The following is a 20,586-nucleotide window of genomic DNA, read 5'->3' as shown; positions in this document are numbered from 1 at the left end:
TGTGTGTGTGTGTGTGTGTGCGCAAGTATCTGTATATAACAGGAGTGTTTACTACAGAAACCCTGAACCACAACATGGGGAAAAAATATCAGGTGGATTTTTCGTCTCTTACATAACTCCAGAGCTTTTTTTTTTTTTTTTATCTCACTGAAACTTTCACATCTCTTTCCCCTCAAGAGCCAGAATATGAGAGAGAGAGAGAGAGAGAGAGAGAGAGAGAGAGATGGCTTTTTAACAGTTAGCTTGCAGTACCAATCCTGGCCACCAGGTGCCACTATCATTCGGTACTGCATGCTAATTATTAACTAGCCTTCATTCCCCACTCTCTCTTTCTTGTGGTTGTGACTTTTTGTGGTAGAAAAAAAAATAGAGATAACGTTTTGAAAGAGGGTGGAAAAAAAAGCTTTTGAAGAGAGAGAAAAGTTTTTCCGATAGAAAGAGAGCAAGAGAGAGAGCGAGAGAAGTTTTCTTTGATGAGGTAAGAGGCAGTTCCTTCTGCACAAATTGCGCTGTCACAAAAATGAGAACCTTGGCAAAACATGAGATTGAGTAATGCATAATCATCACTATTTTTTCTTACATAACACTGTCCAAAAATTCTGTTAAGCTTGAACTGAAATGGCTAAAACTGAAATACAATTTGAAAATAGTACACAGACACACACACACACACACACACACACACACACACACACACACACTAGGGATGTAACAGTATGAATTTCTTATCACGATTATAGTGACCAAAATTATCACGGTTATCCGTATTATCACGGTATTAAAATGTGCTAGAGATGTTACAAAAAGAACCAACACATAAATCACATCAAGTTTTATATTTAAAAATCAACAAACAAAAAAAATCTTTGTCATCGTTTGTCATCTGTAAACTAAACCAAATATATTTCAAGAACGTATTCCTTGTGTGTATATATGTACTGCAGATGTCTGTTCAAAGTAAATACAAAGAAACCAAGCATATTAGATGTTTTTTTTCCCCTGTTGTACTGAAATCGTATAGAACCCTGACCCCTGAACCGTAAAGATATTATATAAGTATAATGCTATCTCGGTGATACTACAGTCACATTGATGAGGTGGGGACAAGTTCACAGGAGAGGAGTTGATGCTTCTATCCCACTATGATCGACTCATTACGGTGTGAAAATAATGTGTTAACGCACTCCTGTTATACCTGCAAACAGCTGAGTAAAATAAACAAACTGGTGGAAATTAACAGACTAATTACAAAGATCTCAGCACTTTTGGTTATGTGCAGATCGAAATGAACCTGAACTGATTTGTGAGCCGGTGATTCCATTAAAACTGCAGATCTGTGGCTGTGATCGTCAGTTTTTACAATGGATCCAATGGACTGTTCATAATAACAGCCAACAAAAACAAATAAAAGGAACATTATTATTATTGTACTGAACATACTTTATTTTTAAAACAATGTTTTTTTTTTTTTTTTTTACTAGCTACTAAAAACTACATTATTAACAGCACACAAAAGTATTGAATTGGTGGCTTGTTGAAAAAGCTACGCACATTACTCAAGTAGATGAACACAAATGCTGCTAGCGTAATTTAATAGCTCCTTTGATGAAAAGCATCAGACATAAATTCATATTTGCAGTACACGTTGAATATGACAAATACGATAGCTGCAAACATGAAATAGTGCAGCAAAGATGAAGTTCAGAACAGAATTTGGATTCACACAGCTTGCATTTTCCCAGATTACTTTTATTTTTTTCATGCAGGTTTCAATGCACAGTCCATGATATCTAATATCTGGAGTTGCCAAAGTTTGCAAGGTTAGAGATGGATGTTTATTAGGGATTTAAAAGCTTTAATTAGATGTATATACATATAAAAATAAAAAAAATGATAAAAAAAAAAAAAATCAGTGCCTGCCTTTCCATCATTAACATTCCTCGACTGAAAGAATACTGTTTTATGACTTCCCATGCTGAAATTTAAAACCCTAATTAAATGCAAAATGCAAATTGTAAGAATTTTGATTGTATCAGATGTCAATATATTCTTGCATCTCAAGTAATATATAGAACAGTGTGGATAGCACCCCTCTTAATTCCAGGTATCTCCATCAGAAGAAGAGCCAGGAGGCATTATTAGTGTGCACAGGTATGTTCTTTCACTGATTCATTTCGAAAACCTGCTCTAAACTGTGGTAACTATGAGCAGAATTTCAACACTGTCATCTAATGAGAATTTATTACTCTCTGGCTATTTCAGGAGATGACTGGAAGAGATTAGGCTGACAGCCCTAGTTTCCTTGAACCAGAACACACTGACACATTCCTGTAATGAAAAACACTGGCATTAAAAAAAAGAAATAAAAAATAAAAAACATTTTGTTTGTATTTTTTTTTTCTTTTTACTATTTTACATTTAAATGAAAGTGGTGAAAAAAAGAAATCTCTCCTCTTAAATTTCATCCGAGTGGGCAACTCAAAAAAGCCTTTTCAATTTATATGCTAATGACCTCGGAATTAAAATTTAATAACTGGGAGATATTGAAAAGCACACTTGAATTATATAAAAAATAAATCCTGAAAGAACAGACTAAAATAAGAAATTCAGGGCAGCACACAGGCCAGCGCTGAGCCCTTAAACACTCGTGATTAAATTTTTGATGGAAATCAAAATTGCAAAACAAGCAGGAGATGAAGAGACTGAACCTGCTCCATTGTGACACAAAAAAAAAAAAAAAAAAAAAAAAAACACGGAAGAGAGGGATTTGTGTGTGTTTTGGATCAGGGCAGATATGCATACATTTATGAAAAAAAAAGTTGAAAATCATTACAGCCTCACAATTGTGTTGTGCATTTATCACTTCATTATTCATTGTCATTTTATTATTTATACATGTATTAATTCATATTAGGGTTATTTATCATTTATTACAATATATAAATGCTTCATTTTGAATTATTGCATTCATGATTACATTCCCTGGCTTTTCATTTTGTTGGATGTTCCATTATTTCCCCCAGGCTTTAATTGTCCGACACTTTCTTATGTCTAGCAGAGATCAGAGGACTGAACATCTGCTGTGGTAAATGCAGTACAGCTAGCTGTTATTTCATCAATTTTACCCCACCTTACAACCTGCACGGTTACTATTTTACTTGCAAGCCAGCAAAAACACTGCAACCACAAACACTACAATAAGAGCTACATGATCGATTCTTGTGTAAATTATAAACAAAAAAAATTATTTTCTTTATTTGATGTTCATTGTATTTTTGAAAGTTAACTGTGCAATTGAGGCTGTTTATACTAGTGCGATTTGTCATTTTCATCTCAAAAAATAAATAAATAGGTTTGTAGATATTTGCAAAAATATCTTAATTTGTGTTCCAAAGATGAACAAACGACTTACGGGTTTGGAACGACATGAGGGTGATTAATTCATGATAAAATTGCCATTTCTGGGTGAACTATTCCTTTAATTTATATAATTTATAATTATTAATTAATATAATTTATATATATAAATTATACACATTATACACATTTTTACACGGGACACCTACATTGACTATACTATTACAATCAAATCTAATCTAATCTTGACAAACTATATATCGTTGGAGAGGTCTAAAACTCCCAAATATATATTTTGCCAATATTGTTTGTTAAAAATTATGTAGTAAAAGTAATAGATTAATTTATGACAAGAGTGCACCCTCAGAAATCTACATTACAAAAGGAGTTTTGACCTTTGTTTAAAAAAAATACTTCCTCGTTGCCTTTTTCTCTATCACATTTTAGAAATCATAAGAAGTTATATATCACTTGAAAACATAAAATCTCAAAATTCATCCTTTAAAACCCATTTTAAAATCAGACATTGCATTACCATGTAAATGGCACATCAAAATCATGTTACAAAATGTTTTCAGTCATGAATTATAAAAATTTAGGTTTGTATCATGCATATCAAGTCTATCTTCAAGAAAGTGAGTGACAGTTAAGGGGTTAAAGTGAACGAGAAAGGAAACCAGCCAAAAGTGAACCAGTGTACCTGGTTCTTTTCTTGAACATCTTCAGCACTGAAATAATTTCAGACCCATTCTTGTTCACACCACAACTTCAACTAGAATCCAAGAACTCATAATCCAGCTTTCTGTGCTGCAGTGAAATGCTGGCGTCTGACCGTCTGGCGTCTACTGGAAAACTTGGAAATGGACTGGGAAGGGCTTGAGGAGTTGGCAATCGCTGATCATGTCATCGGTCAAGACATTTGCAGAGCTTTAACAAAGCATTTAAATCTTTTTTTATTATTAAAGGGAATCAGTTTGTTGTTGGTGATTTGTGACACACTGCGCCGCATCCACTGTAGAAAGTGTCCCTGATTAGATTTGGTTCTGTAGTACTTTATAATCCCCTTTGGTGAAAAATCCCCTTCGGGGGGTCTCAGATCATTTGTTTGTTCACATATGAGCTGAACTGCTCCGAGAGCATTTGCAGGGCCCAAAAGAACACCCTAAAAGACTACGCTGTAGTGACTATATTGGATCCGATGTCGCAACACAAGTGTGAGAAACTTTTTTTTCATTATGTGGTCACTATTGCTTTGTCTCTTCTTACAGATAGTTTTGTATGTACTGAGGTCATTGCTCACAGAATCCGAAAATTTAGATCAAAATTTTTGCACGTTAAAAAATAAATCTCGTTATTTCAATCACGTTTACACACTGCCACCGAAATATTCATCAGTCCAAAAAAAAAAAAAAAATGTATCGGGTTATGTTTTCCCTTTTTTTCAATTTTTCCCCATCCGTAGCATGTATTTTGAGGTGTTTTGACAGTTCAGAGCAACCGTACAAGCAACCGCCAAAATCAAGAATGGCAATTGTCAAGTTCATCCACTTCGTCTCGCAGCACAAAGCACTCTATATAGATCCTTAAACACGCAGTTCACAGGAATTGGTGGCCCTTTTTTTTTTCTTATATGTGGCTGTAGATTCACTAGCAAAAGCATCAAACTGAGCCACTGACATCCTGAAGTAGGCCTAAACTTTGAATCGCCCACTGCTCCTGAGGGGGAACTCTCCATCCTCTCTATATCTCAGAATGGGATGGACGCAATATTTCCTTTCTTTCTCTAAAATGCAAGAGGACAACAAAATCATCCTCACTGCTTAAAGACTCCATTTAGTGCAGTTTTGCAACGGATAAATATGCATCCGACTTCATATACGAAAACACGTATATGAAAATTTAGGACTCATTGTGCGGAGACCTTTATTTATGCGTTTCTGCCCTAAATCACAGGAGCGTCCATCTATGAGGAATGTACGTTGTCAGACAGACAACTATTTATGTCCGAGTCTACAATCTGCCACACCTATTTAAACAGAGTGTTCTGAAGAGGGGGATTAAAAACAGGACAGAAAATTGCTAATTATGAAGTATCTAAATTATTTGATAACATTTGATAACATTAAAAGTGTGACTCAGAGAACAGTACAAAATAAGACACAAAGGTATTTTGTTAACTGGTTGTTGATATGGACATCAGGGCGTATGCAAGATATCATCTATATATGATAAAATTACTTAGCCATAGTGCACATGGAAAATGTTTGAAAGTTTATGGGGTTTAGCCAATAAGGCTAATAATAAAAAGGTGATGAAATGTAGAACAATTATAAATCTGCCCAGAACTGGCTACCCTCCAAAGTATCTGGGCAAAAAGGCCCACAGTAAAGGAGGCCATCAAGAGCCCTACGGCAACTTGAAAGAGTTACAGTCACCATAAACTAACCGCATACACAATACAGACTAACATGAGAGAGATGACTACAAAATGCAAAGAAGAGAAACATATTCCACAGTAGAGCACTGATTTACTGTAGCGTTTGGCAGGCATGTGTGTAATAAAACAATACACAAAAATGTATGAAGTAAACAAATTTAAAACATGGCCAACCATTATCTAGGTTTGTCACCTTCAGTGAGGCCAAATAATGGAGCCCCCTCCCCAATTCTGAACCAGTAATCATATTTCTGTTAATTCTGCATGGATTTATTAGCATTGCTAATAATAGAAAGCAATTGTTATATTACCTTCACATGCCATTTGTTTAACAGCTCTATCTAAGAACATACTTAACAGAACTGTTAAGCTGTTAGACAATAAACTAAAGAAGATGGAAAATATGAGCTCTGTGTGCTCAGGCATTGACAGTGAACATAAGTTCTGCAAACTGTCAAAATAAATGTCACATTTACTAATTGTCAGTAATTACAAACAAACAAATAAATAAAATGAAATAGGTCAATGACTACTTTAAAATATTGCAAAGCAACTATAAAAACAAGGAATCTGAATATTTTTAGATATCTTATCTTGCATGTTTTATTCCAGATTAAACTGCAAAAAAAAGTGTAAATGTAAAGTTAAAAACAGTGCTGCACCAATCAGAAAATTTGAGAAACACTATCATCAGTCGGGACCAATCTGGTCACCAATATTTATTTTTATTTTCCAGTAAAGCCTACATGCTGCAGCAAAATACACCACATTGTGAAATAACAGGAATTATAAGTAGTGAAATGTTAACACACTATCATTATATCTTTTTTTAAATCTTAAAACCAGTTGAACCTGTAATGTGGGCAAAAAGAGTTGAACTAATTCTTTAAAATATCTTATTTTGTAATTCAAAGAAGTAGGAAAGCCGTGGAAGTGTGGAGCCACATGTGGGAATTTCTTACATTTTTGTGTGAACTTTCTTTAAATTCTGTGACTAAACAAATGCAAGCAAATCTGTGACACTGACCATGTTAACTCTTTTGTGCAAAAGGTCAGATTTTATTACTTTCACTGAAGCACGTAAGATGCTCTTTGGAATATTCACAAATCATGCTGGGATAACATGGATCATCAGTTCTGCACAATCTCATAGAGTCCGTGTCAGCCTGAGTGCAAACTGTCATTAAAAATAAAACCAGCATATAGCAAATAAGAAATATAGATATTATATACACAATACAAATTGTATATTCTGACAACTGCTGAAATGTATCATGGTACAAGGTATTACTGACACTGTAATCACTGAATTAAAACTGCATTACAATACAAGCTGAAACATTAAAGAACTAGGAGTTTTCATTTCTTGTTTGAACACCAATCAAGATTAAATTTACTCACTCATTTACTATGGAATTACATTTGGTTCAATAAAAATGAACGTAACTTTACAAAACTGAATGTAACTTTTTCAGAAACTATCAAAAATATGCCATTACAAAAGAATTTAACAGGCTCTTTAGATATGCTTCATTCTTAGTTTATGTTTTCAAAGATTCGTTTTCGCTAGTGGTGGATTCTGAATGCATTGCCACAGATTTCGCTTACGCTTCACAGTTTTTCGTTTGGTGTTTTGACACAAACCTCTCGTGGGGGCGGGCTTAATAGTGATTTTCTCCGATTGGATAGTGAGCTTTTGATGGACAGGTGCTCTCTGACCGGGAAGTACAGACGTTACTCAGTGGCACGCATATTGGAAAGCTCTCTTGTATTACTAAATATGTAAATACTATTTGACCTTCGATTGTCTCAGTCTGTAAAATGAGCTCTTGTCCTTCAAGGCAGCTTGAAGTAAGCTTGTGGTGATTAAATCTGGTCTCTACCGCAAAAATTATTTCACAGACAAAGTGAAAGACATTTATTTTAAGCTCATACACAGGTTCTACCCTGTAAAGAAGTTTATACAAAGATTTAAATCTGACATTGCTCTTTTTGTTCGAGTTCTGAAGAAACTGTACACTTATTTTGGTCATGTCACTACACTCAGAAACTTTGGGATGACATTGGTGTGTTTGTCAGGTGTAAGATTTTGCCAAGCTTCTCGGTACATATGAAAAACATAATATTTGGGTATTATGACTCTGACCCCACAAACAAAAATATCAGTTTTGTTATTGATTTAAATTTTTTCTTAAACAAATTTCTCATTCACAAATGCTAATTCTCCAACTGTAACCCTGTCTCCTGTTTTCCTAAAAAAGATGGAAAACTATTCGAATGGAATCTCAGTTTCTACTAATAAGAAAGCTATAAGGACTGTTAGAATTTGCTCTGCCTTTGATCTCCTTGTGTAATTTTTTCCCTCTTTTCTTTAGTTCCATTTTATTCTTTATTGTTTTTTTTGTGGTGGATATTATGTGATGAATGTTTATACTTTTGTATGTTTTTGTTCTCTTCATTAATAAAAAAAATGTTGCGATGTGATCTGTATGCAATACGTTGTGCCTTGTATTACTAAATATGTAAATAATATTTTACCTTCGATCGTCTCGGTCTGTAAAATGAGCTCTTGTCCTTTAAGGCAGCTTGAAGTAAGCTTGTGTTACTGAAGTAACCAATAACACCGATACAAATTTTTCATGTTACAGTGCGCAACGGTTTGTGGTGGTTTATTATTGTCATTCAGTAAGACAAGCTTACTTCAAGCTGCCTTGAAGGACAAGAGCTCATTTTACAGACGGAGACGATCGAAAGTCAAATAGTATTTAATCAGCGTCTGTACTTCCCGGTCAGAGAGCACCTGTCCATCAAAAGCTCACTATCCAATCGGAGAAGATCACTGTTAAGCCCGCCCCCACGAGAAGTTTGTGTCAAAACAAACGAAAATCTGCGAAGCGTAAGCGAAATCTGTGGCAATGCATTCAGAATCCACGATTAGCGAAAACGAATCTTTGAAAACATAAACAAAGAATGAAGCATATTTGAAGAGCCTTTTAAAAGTGTGACTGAGTTCATTTTTTTTTTCATTGCGTTTTTCTTCTTTTGTAATGGCATATTTTTGATAGTTTCTGAAAAAGTTACATTCAGTTTTATAAAGTTTCGTTCATTTTTATTGAACCAAATGTAATTCCATAATTTACTCATCTTCAAATCATTCCAAACCTGAATGCATTTATTTCTCTTTGCATGGGCAATGACAGCTGAAACACATTTTGAAGAATATCACAAAGGTTTAATTGATGGCAATTTAAATTTTTGGATTAATTATCCCTTTAAGAAACGGGACACTTAAACTAAATGTAGGCGCCACTTTGTTGTAAGGCAGGCTGATTAGAAATTTCCCACGGAGTGGAATGGCTTGGTCTGTATCTGTACTGAGACTCAAGATCATGACAGTGGGGCCTCAACATCCTTCAGGCTTTGGGGGTTTAAGCAGGTGGTGTCAGAGTCGTGAGACAGGTTTGTTTTACATTTGTTCAGATATACAGTAAAGGTGACAAGACACTGGAGCAAAGTCAGAATTACTCCTATATAAAACGTTATCACAGAGCTGTGGGACACTGAGGAACCAGCGATAGCCAGCATACAAGCATCATTGACGAGAGACTAGCACACAACCTGATTTAGAGTGCTGTAAATCTTCATCTGTTGATGGAAATTAAGCCACAGTGCGTTCTGAAACCCTATTAGTCAAGTTTTGTTGAATCTAGGCTTTTTCCACTGTAGTTTCACCATAACCATGCATGTTAGTTTAGTTACAAATAATACCAGCACACGTGAATCAACTAGCCAACCTCACTAATCAACTAGCTGTGAAGCAGCTGTTAAAGCAATAATACCAGACCTGGCACTGATCCCGGACCATTTTATTAACAAAAAAAAAAATAAAAAAAAAAATAAATCACATTTTGATTTGTGAGAAGACAATAATAATAATAATAATAATAATAATAATAATAATAATAATAATAATAATAATAAATCATCACGATCATATGAAGCATTTTAATTGTTACATATTAAATTTTCTGGACTGTCAAAAATTCTAATGAAAAATAATAGAACAAAACCAAAACTTTTTGTGGCTACATTTCCAGCTAAATTAACTAGGTTGTTCCATGGTTCCTAGGTTTAAATTATTACTATTATTATTATTATTATTTTCCCCTGGTTAATTAAAAAAAGAAAAAGAAGAAAGCTAAAATATTAAATTAAGTTTCATGGATAAATATTACAGTCAAATGACAGTGGGTTAGAAGGCTACATCATGTTATTTACATAGAGATATGAGAATCTATTAATAAAACCCGCTGCCTTTAGTAGCTGCATTATATGCCAGTGGTGACAGTTGGGTAAAAAAAAATATTTCTGGTGCTTTTCTGGTACAATTCTTATTCCAACATTATTTGTTCTTCAGATATTCTTCTTTAAAAGAAAAAGTATTAGCTGTATGTAAAGTGACCCATGTTTGGATTTTGACCACTGAAAGTGTGTACAATTTACTCATTCAACCACACTGGGAACCGTTTATCTCTGGATCCAAACCAAGGGCCTTAAAATGAAGTTACCAAAGGTCAACAGCTGCTATAGTCAACTTTTTTTCCTAATATACCTACCAATATCGGTGTTCAAAATAAATTAATGATGCTGTCATCTTTCTAAAGTCATTTTCCCCAGTAATTTGGCCCCAAATCTCAAGTGAAAATTGCCATTTTGGCCCCCCTCTACAAAATATCCATCCATGACATTTAATATTTTGGCTTTCATTACCTTTTATTTGGATCTTTCTTCAGGGGAAAAAAGCTGGGCAACATCCCAAATTTGGTTTGGCATAGAATATTTGTATGATGTATACAGAAACATTATAACTCAACCAGTCCATCCCTAACATTGTCATTTAATTTCCAAATAAAAGCAGACAAAGTACAATATCTGAATGCCCATAAACAAATCAAAAAACAATTATTCACACAACCCTAATTTGGCAGTAATGTCATCTCCGAGTTCTAAGTATGCTGCTTTAGCAGTGAGAGTTTGCTATGAGCAACAAACCGTATGGAGTCAATGTAGCATATTATGAAATCTAGGTTCCCAGAATGATGTAACGTTAATAATTACCAGAATCAAAAATAAGGCCTAAATTTACATCTCCTACAGTGAAATAAAGGCAGTGGGGCTAAGCATTATCCTACAGAGTCACAATATCACGGAGTCATTTTGTATTCATTGCTTTTGGGAAAAAGCAGGACATTAATGGAGTTTCTGAGGGATTTAACAAAGCGCTGCACAGAAACTGTATAACTTTATAGCTCAGTTTCCACAATTTATGAAGAATTTCAAGCAGTAGTTTACAAAAAAAAAATATATATATTATACACACACACATTTTCATCATTTACTCCGTTATGCTCTACACTTAATCATATCAAAAGACATTTTTATATATAGATCGTTTACCAATAACTTGAGTTAATAATTTTTATAAGTATTAAATGTTTGAGAGTCAAACTAAATTTGCAACCTGAATTAACTTAGCAGTGTTATAAAAATGTTATCAAATTATCATATTATAATTTTAAGAGACCGAATTGACCTTAACACACAGTCCTGCAAGTCTCCAGTTTTCCTCTCTATGACTACATTTAAATTCACAATATTCTAAAGTATTGTGTAAATGTGACCATTTTCCTACATTTACACAAGAAATTTGGTGGCAAAGTTTAGCAACTTTGAACCCGACATGAAGTCTGAGTGGCCTAAATCTTTGCCACCGAAAGTCCATCATATCATTACACAATGCTGAAGTGACAAAAATGTACGCAAATCCTGCTTTCAGGGTTTTTCTTTTTTTATTTCTTTCTTTCCCCACATTAAATGCACCAGATGACTTAAGCTGATAACAGTTATCTATTCATATTTTTTTGTTCTTCTAATATTTTAACAAACTTTTTTTCTAAAAAATAAAAATATAGATAATCAAAAGAGAAATTAAAGCACCAAAATGTAATCCATGAATTGCATTTTTATACATTTGAATAAACTTTTTTTTTTTAACCTATAATCCATGCTTTCTGTAACCACACAATAGTTTATTCAAATAAATTTAATTTTAAAAATCTGTTATCTACTGATAATCTGAAGCTATGAAAGAGTTTAAAAAAAACTATATATGTCAATGGAGAATGAGATTTGAGAACGGCAGCAGGAAAAAAAGTGACTTTAATTTGGGTCTGTTTGTCTAACAAATCTGATATGGCTTCATAAGACTTCAATATTGCAGACAGGTGTTGCAGTTACTTCTATGGTGGTTATTTTTGCAGCTTCAAAGTAGTCATCAAGTCATATGGAAAAGAGCTGAATGAAGATTCTTCAAAAACTCTTATTTTGACAGTAAAAAAATAACAACATAGTGCTTTGAAACAACAATTTCCATATTTAAAATGAACGATTCCTTAAAGTAAAATGGAAAGGCCACACCACGTTGGCTTGCATGGCTTGTAACATTGATGAAAATGTTGTCAGTAAAAGGCAGTTCACCTTGTGGTGCAGAGGTCAAGGAGTCCACTGTTTGCTTCTACTTCCTCTCCTTCCTTGCCAGATTTTCTTGAATTCAGCCGAACAAGAGTACAATCTGAAAACAAAATGGTGAGTGGGTTAAAAATTAACCACTTGTTCCAAGTTACAAGTACTGACAGTGAAATGCAGTGGAAAATTACAGACCCCAGGCACCTTGCATGGAAAATCCCAAAATTTATTACACAAAAGGGGGAAAGGCAGGCTTTAAAAATTTCCATGAAAAATTATATTCTTAGATAAGTAACAGTAACAATATAGAGCTGAATACTACTTCCGACCATAGCATTTACCATTCAAATAAAACCACTGCCTAAAAAGAGCATTAAAAACGCAGTATATCTGCTGCTTTGACACCTCCATAGTGATGTTGTTTCTTTAAGAAAGGTTAGTCTCTGTGTTTTCAGATTTTATGGGGGAAAAGAAACAGTTTTTCAATTTATGTGGCTCCAAATTTCTGAGAACACATAAAAGACATGGGATTTTTTTTCCCCTCTTGTAAACCCAGCAATAAAGTTTTATGGTTCTGAAAATGTAAAAAAAAAAAAAAAATTATTAGTTTGATATCTAGGTCACACGTGACATCAGCCATGTAAACCTGAAGAGCCACACGCTTAATGAACATCCTTAGAATAACTGTTCAACTGAAGCATACAAAATCATTTGGAAAAAAAAAAAACACTTTTGGAGTAAATTTTATCATTAAAGGGATGGTTCACGCAAAACTTTAAATTCTGCCATTAATTACTCACCCTCATGTAGTTCCAAACCCCTAAAATCTTTCTTAATCTTCGAAACACAAATGTGTTCAAGGTCCAGAAACGTACAGAGAACATCAACAAAATAGTCCATGTGACATCAATGGTTCAACTGTAATTTTATGAAGCTATGAGAATGCTTTGTGCACAAAGAAATAAATAAAAATAATGACTTCCTTCAACAATTCTTCTCCTCCATGTCACACCTGGCACCATTTTGGAGAGTATCACTACACATGCGTGTGCTCTTCTCTGAACGTAAACGAGAAGCAGCGCATGTGTGTTGTACTTCAGCAACATCACACGCATGCGTTGTTTAATACAGATCAAAGCACATGCATGTGTCGTACTCTCCAAAAGGTGCGGAGGAGGAGAATTGTTAAATATAGGACTGTGCAATTAATCAAAATACTGTTTTAATTTCAGCCTCCAACAGTTATGAAAATACAATAATCGGCATTAAATAGTTAAATGCGTCGTATTACGCAGCCCCCTTTTTTTTTAGCAGTGCGCTAGCAGTCACACAAACTATTTTGTCAATGTTTTTGGTACGTTTCTGGACCTTGGACATGGTAGGACCCTTACTATCTCTGGAGGTTCAGAAAGCCCTCAGATTTCATCAAAAATATCCAAGTTGTGTTCCCAGGATGAACAAAGGTCCTAGGGGTTTGGAATAACATGAAGGTGAGACATAATGGCAGAATTTTAATTTTTGAGTCAACTATCGCTTTAAATAAAATTGGCAAAATAACCAATACTAAGAAACTGATAAATTCATTTCCAATAAAACGTTTCTTAAATTGTCATCCTGATAGTAGAGTTTGTAATGTACTTGACTGAATTTGTAATGTATTTTGTACTATATTATAGAAGCGCTAAAGCAGCATTTATTTGATTTCATTTTTTTTTTATTGGAGGCCACTAAAAATGTATTAAATTTTATGTTTTTGACATTTGTTTATTTGCATTATAGGCATAGACTAGTTCACTTAATAATAATAATAATAATAATAATAATAATAATAATAATAAAAAAGAAGATAATTAACCTACCCTAATATTGTTAGAAACCTGCATGACTTGCTCTCTTTTGTGGCACAAAAAATGTCTCATTGGGGTCCAAGGTTGTTTAAGACCATCTTTTGTGTCCCACAGAAAAAGAAAAAAAGTCATACAGGAATGTCATGAGGATGAGTACATGACAGAACTTTCATTTTTGAACAATCCCTTTAAAGCCGCTTACATGCTGTATGGTCACCTTTTCTAGAACGAGATGACGAGAAAACAGCAGGTCAAGGATTCATTTGTCGCACAGCAGACTTGTTAGAATTCAAACATAAAAGAGATCTGACACAAAAAGGTTGTTCATCTAGATTTCAGAGTCTGATGACAGCATCTGTTAATTACCCTCAATGCATTTATACGCCTTGTTTACCAGTATTTCAGCTACTGACAATATTACTTTCCAACCTTTCAGACAGATGACAATAAGAACAGAAATGTTACCAAATTTCAGCCACTGACAGAAAATGAAAGAAAATAAAACGCAATGCAAAATACAAATGTTTAAAACACTTGCTGACTAAACTTGTCCACCAACCTTTTTTTTTTTTTCTTCTAAATACTGTTAAATATTTAAGATATTGGTGTTCCATGCTAGGCGACTTGAAACTGATGTGTAAAGCTGTCTTCAGTTTATTGAAAAGGAAGCTCCAAATATTCCCACTTCTCTCATGTAACTAGCAAAATTAATCAGACACCCAACACGTGTGACCAGTGACATATGACTGTTCAGCAGCTTTCTGTACATGACACAGGAACAAAATCCAATCTATTATGCACATACTGTCAGGTCTGACTGATCATTACAATATTTGCAGTTGAGCTGTGGAAAAAAATCAAGATGTGAGCGAAAGGAAAATGCCAGCTGGTAAGAGTGGCTTTTCATTTAACGATATTTTGTTTTCTTATGACACTGAGGAAATTTGCAGCGTTTCAAAACAGCTTGACTGATAAAAAAAAACAAATGTTAATATTTAAACGAACCCAAAACAGCATGATTATGAAGTTTGTCTAAAAGGCATAAACGCAAAAACAACTACAGCTTACCAAGCTATACACCGAATAAACAGTAGAAGTGTAGAATATAAAGAAATGCATCCCTGCAAGCAAAATTAATAATAATTTCTTAATTTTTTCGAAATATCTACCGACAGATGGCGCTAATTTCGCTGCAAAAACGAAAACCACATTTACATTCTAATTTCATCGAAAATAACGCCGTCTTTCAGTAATCACACTTTCATTACTCTCATCTGCATCGAACTTCACTTCAATAAGTTGCTTAGTGAACGACTGAGCAGTTCGAGCCAACCTTTCTTTCCAGTCGCCAGAGAAGAGTAAAATTCACAGGAAAATTCAGCAAACATGGCTGCTGCGTGTGCTTTTTGTGTTTTCAGATTGTACCCTACCCCGTCTGATTTCAACTCCACAAATTTCCTGCAAAAGCCTCCGCTCGATCCAAACGCACAGACAGCAAGACTGATGCAACAATTCACTGCAAAACAAACTCGCTGCAAAACTTTATTTCGAAAGCAGCTCCGCAAAAAAAAGGAAAAAAATGGAAAAAAAGAAAGAAAAAAAATCAACAGATCATGCACTGCACAACACATTCAGATCACATTTGAGAGAATTGTGATGTGATCTTACCGCGCACACAAACATGAGCTCCGGATGATTGCAACCAAAGCGCCCGTTACATTGTATCATTTGTGAATGAGGAAAGACGCGGGTGCTCCACTTTGTTACCTCCCAAAATGATGCGGGTCATGCGGAGAAATTTTCTGGGAATGAAGAAATCCTCCCCTTCGGATTTCAAAATGACGAAACGAGTGGGTCTTTCCGGGGCACTTTTCTCTCTCTCTCTCTCTCTCTCTTCTGGAAGCAGAACTCCCAAATTTGATTTCAGCGAATTTGTCTGTTCTCTTCCTGAAATGTCCACGCCACTGGCGGCCGATGCTTCACTGTTGGTGAGGTATATTAATGTTGCGGTCTTCCCCACGGACACATTCATCCGCCATCATGCAAGGGCAGGTTCTCAATTTGCAAATGCATTAATTTCACACAATGCCTTTATGTGGACGGTATCACGTCAGCTTGCCCATCTTTTGGTTTAGATAAGCAAAATAACTAAACTGTATGCTTTCATGTAATAGCAATTTTGCGTGCAAAGAGTGTTTTTACATTTATGACCAAACTAGTTTTTCATCTGCATGGATGAAGAAAACTCTTCTGTTAGACTCACAAGTTAACTTGATTCACTGTTTGTTGCCTAAAGTTTAAATACAGTATTTATATACATTTTAGTATGTCTTGTTGTGATAATATTTTACAGAGAGACACAAACATGTTGTGGAAAGTTGTATATAGATGTCTAGATTTGCAGAAAATGAAGATTATATCCACAGCGCATTTTTATCTGCACCCAAAACCATGACAAATTATAAAGTGAACCTCAAATCAAAGGACTTTTATGTGTGGTTTCCCTTTTTCCCCATCTTCACTTCTCAAATGGGTTCCGTCTCGTCAGCGCCTCTAGCGGCGAGTCTGCAGAGGGTCTGAGAAAAAAAAACAAATGTGATTCATGAAATTTGACAAGCAAATTCCAATTTTCAAAAAAAAAAACATAAAAAAAAAGACTCTGGAAATATCACAGAGTTTTCTGACTTCTCATATTTATGAACTTGCCAATACATCCTCACAAATCTCATATTATGTAGTATTTATATATATATATATATATATATATATATATATATATATATATATATACCAAAAATATATTCACTCTTTATTCCTCACCCAGACTGTTAATTGTTTGTTTTATTATTTATTTGTTTGTTTATTAAAAAAATAATAAAACAAAAAAAATAAAATAAAGTGTATTAGTCTATAGCCTAAACCAGTAAATTACTGGTTTAAAAAAATTGTAAACAGTGTAATAATTACCAAACAACGCTGTAATAGCTGTGGCCGAGTTGTATAAAAAAATACAGAAAAATAAACCTGAATTTACAACATTTATAAAACAAAAGTATTATTATACTGAGAACACAGTTCTTTGAATTTAAACCGGTTTGAACATGCATTAAACTTGCGTGCAAAACCACAGCTTTTGCATTTAGATTTTAACTCAATATAACAATTGCTGTTTTAATCCTTTGAGATAGCTGATGTATTTACATTTGTGACTGTATGTGCAATCAGCTGCATCTGTATTTGTAAAGGTGTGACCTAAATGGCCCATATACAGGGAAATGACCAATGCAATTAGAATATCTAAGGGTTTGTTTGCAGTGTCTCCAGTGGGACGTCCTAACAGTACAATGTCTATTGTTTGAGATGTGTTTCTTTTCAAAAAAGTTCCATTCAGACAGCATTTGGGTTACGATTCTTGGAAGACTCACATGCTAATATCATTGCTGAAGAACTGTGTGCTATAATAATACCTTGAATAGATTCTCCTCCACAACTTTGGTCAAGCTTCCTGATTTTATGTTTTAGAAGAATACATTGGTGAAGCATGCAAAGACTACTGAGTCAAATACAGCAGTCGAATACACACAAAAAAGAAACACAGAAATTAACCATTACAAACTAATGTTTTACAGTAGCAGTATTGCCAAGTTTGCAGTTTTCCGTCACAATTGGGCTACTTGTACAGTAAACTGTTGCCACAAGCTGAAGTTTTTTTTTTTTTTCTCCATGGTTTAAAGTGGGCTATTGCATTATTGTTTACACTATGATAGCCCAAACCGCATGTTTTGAATATTTTACATTCTACCGATGATAAAACTGCTACTTTATGAGTTTTGTTAAGGAAAGGGTGCGTTTGAGCTCCTTTGTGACCGTTTATGGTTACTTCTAGTGATTTTCAAGTTGAAGTTGTGTTTAACACATAACAGTGACTGTAAAATGTGTATTTTAGGATTGGGAGTGGCAGGTGTTGAGTTTTACGATTTGGATAGGTTCGTTTTGCTTGTTTTGGGCTATTTATGATTTGCCTTTGGGCTGGGTTTGTACTGTACTACATCCCAGTTCTTCAGTAGTGATGTTATGTTACAGGGCAGGTATGGCCTAATGGTAAGAGAACTGGATTTATAACTCAAATGTTGCAGGTTCAAGTCTCAGTGCTGGCAGGAGTTTTAAGGGGGGGGCTCTCTTCCACCCTCAATACCCATGGCTGAAGTGCCCTGGAATAATGTGGAACAATCTGTGGGACAGAATTTTATGCATGAAGACAAAAGGGCTACAGACTATACTGTTAGGACCCCACTCGAGACCCCTTGGAAATTTGATTGCATCTGAGGCACAGTCTTAATGTAAATAAGACAATGTTAGGGTGAATGCATTTAAACACTTTTTCCAGTCATGATCTTGCATTGATATAACTAATATGCCTTGTGGGCGGACGTTCTTCATGTTTCGAGCAATTGGCTGTTCGCTACACAATGTGACACTTTTGGATAATGTTTATAGCACATGTTGTGAACCTGCTGAAACTGGAGGTTGTTTCGTAAATCAAGTTTACCAAATAAGCTTATTTGGCTTATTTGGTAAACATGTTTTATGAAACAGGCCCCTGATTTGAACCAGGATGGATTTGTTTGGTTTGAAATCAACTCTCAAACTTGTTCAGTTAACTTTGTGTAAAAGACCTCAAAACCCCTCTGATGTATCGGAAATCTCCCCTCTTTGCCTTCATTCATTCATATGCCACGTTTGTCTAATATTAAAGGAGTGAATGAAAACAATTTGGACACTATTATATGAGAGGGAAGGGCTGAGAACTTTTGTCTCTAGCCTGTCTGCTGTGATTTGATTAATTAATTATTATTATTATTTTTTTGTAGTGTATATATATATATATCTTTTTTTTTTTTTTTTTTTTTTTTTTACTCAATCTACACGCCATGTTTTATGAGAATAAAAAAGAAGACAACAAAAGATGTCATAACTTTACATTTTATGGCAAAAACAAGGAAGGGAAGAAAACATTTACATTTGTAACTTGCAATGCTTCCAGGGTCATTTGCTTCTGTTATTTTACCTGCACAAAAACAGTCCGTTATGCTGTTTGATATTGCAAAGCGGCATTTGACAACAATTGTTGTAAATATATATCATTGTAATTATAAATGCCTTGCTTTTGTAGTTCAAATAGTTTTACATTTGTCATTCACTAATGAATCATCTTGCACATTCATAGAAAATAGCTTACTATTTTCACACAACTCTCCATAAGGTTTAATAACTGAAAATGCATAAATCCAACCACAAGGTCAGAAGACTTGTTTGCAGAGCTCGGATACAAATCTCTGTTTGTTAGTTGTTGTTGTTGTTGTTTTTCCTCTTTTGCTATTATGGGGTATTGAGTGTGGGAGGATTGATGTACAGTAAGGGTAAAAAGTAAAGAATTTTTGCAGGAGTGTGGAAGAAAGCATGCAGGGAAAAATTTTACAGATTAAAGGCAACTTGGATTGTTAAAAGCACTATACACGTTTTTAATTTATGTCACAGTGTACATCACAATACTCTAATGGCAACATATAACAAAACACTCACTTTAAAAGTATAGTACTCCCAAAAATGAAAATTACTCTATGATTTTATTCACCCTCAAGCCACCCTAGATGTATAAGACTTTCTTTTTTTCTGACGAATCCAATCGAAATTATATATAAATGTCCTGGCTTTTCCAAGCTTTATAATGGCAGGGAATGGGTGTTATTTTTCAATAGTCCAAAAGAAGTTCAATAAAATGCATCCATCCATAATAGAAGTGCCTCACATGGCTCCGTGGAGTGATTAACGGCCTTTTGTTGTGAATCCATGCATTTTTGTAAGAAAAATATCCAAATGTAAAACTTTATAAACACTAATCTCCAACTTCTGCTAACTGTCGTATGCACGTTTTACAATAGAACGCCATTCTGGTGGATGCCATAGGTGTAGCGACATAAGTCTTGCGAGAATCAACTTTTGTTTACAGGAGCAAAAGAAGCAAAGTTTCTTTATTTCAGCAAAGAAAAAACAGTCTCCTCTTGGCTTATATCAAAATCCTGCAATATTTGTCTTGACAAATCCATGTTTTTTATTTCTAATTCATGACCAATGTTTTGTTTTGCTCTCTCCTGTGTGCACTCGTCATTTCTCACATACGCTAAGCTGACATCCTATACGTCATCTGATGGAACAACATTCTATTGTGATTTTCCTTACAAACAAATGCATTGATTTACTACAATATTTTTGTGGCTTTTTTATGATATTAATTTACATTTCATATTATTGGGGGGAAAAATCCCTCACAGGCTTGCCTCCTTCTGTCTATCATTTTTTTTTCCATCTTCATCTTCATTTTCATCTACAATGAAGTCTAAAAGTCACGGACCACAAATG

The 20,586-nt window shown here is 34.5% G+C and overlaps 1 protein-coding gene across 5 annotated transcripts in view; it reads right to left on the bottom strand.

The window, feature by feature from the left end:
- Positions 1–16,630, bottom strand: part of znf618 (zinc finger protein 618) — a 42,651-nt gene extending 26,021 nt beyond the window's left edge. For 2 of the 5 annotated variants that reach the window (XM_026260039.1, XM_026260035.1), the window contains exons 1-2: positions 15,835–16,630; positions 12,332–12,425 (exon numbers count right to left, since the gene is read on the bottom strand). The gene's annotated coding sequence lies outside the window, so the exon portion shown is untranslated. Of the gene's footprint in view, positions 1–12,331; positions 12,426–15,499; positions 15,520–15,596; positions 15,748–15,834 lie in introns of those variants that run through there. The other 3 variants (XM_026260036.1, XM_026260037.1, XM_026260038.1) reach the window with 3 other exon arrangements.
- Positions 16,631–20,586: the final 3,956 nt, after the last annotated feature.

Source organism: Carassius auratus, unplaced genomic scaffold (assembly GCF_003368295.1).
Source record: "Carassius auratus strain Wakin unplaced genomic scaffold, ASM336829v1 scaf_tig00215316, whole genome shotgun sequence".
Classification (NCBI taxonomy): domain Eukaryota; kingdom Metazoa; phylum Chordata; class Actinopteri; order Cypriniformes; family Cyprinidae; genus Carassius; species Carassius auratus.
Note: the sequence above shows the minus strand (reverse complement) of the source record. Positions and strands in the feature narration are given on the sequence as shown.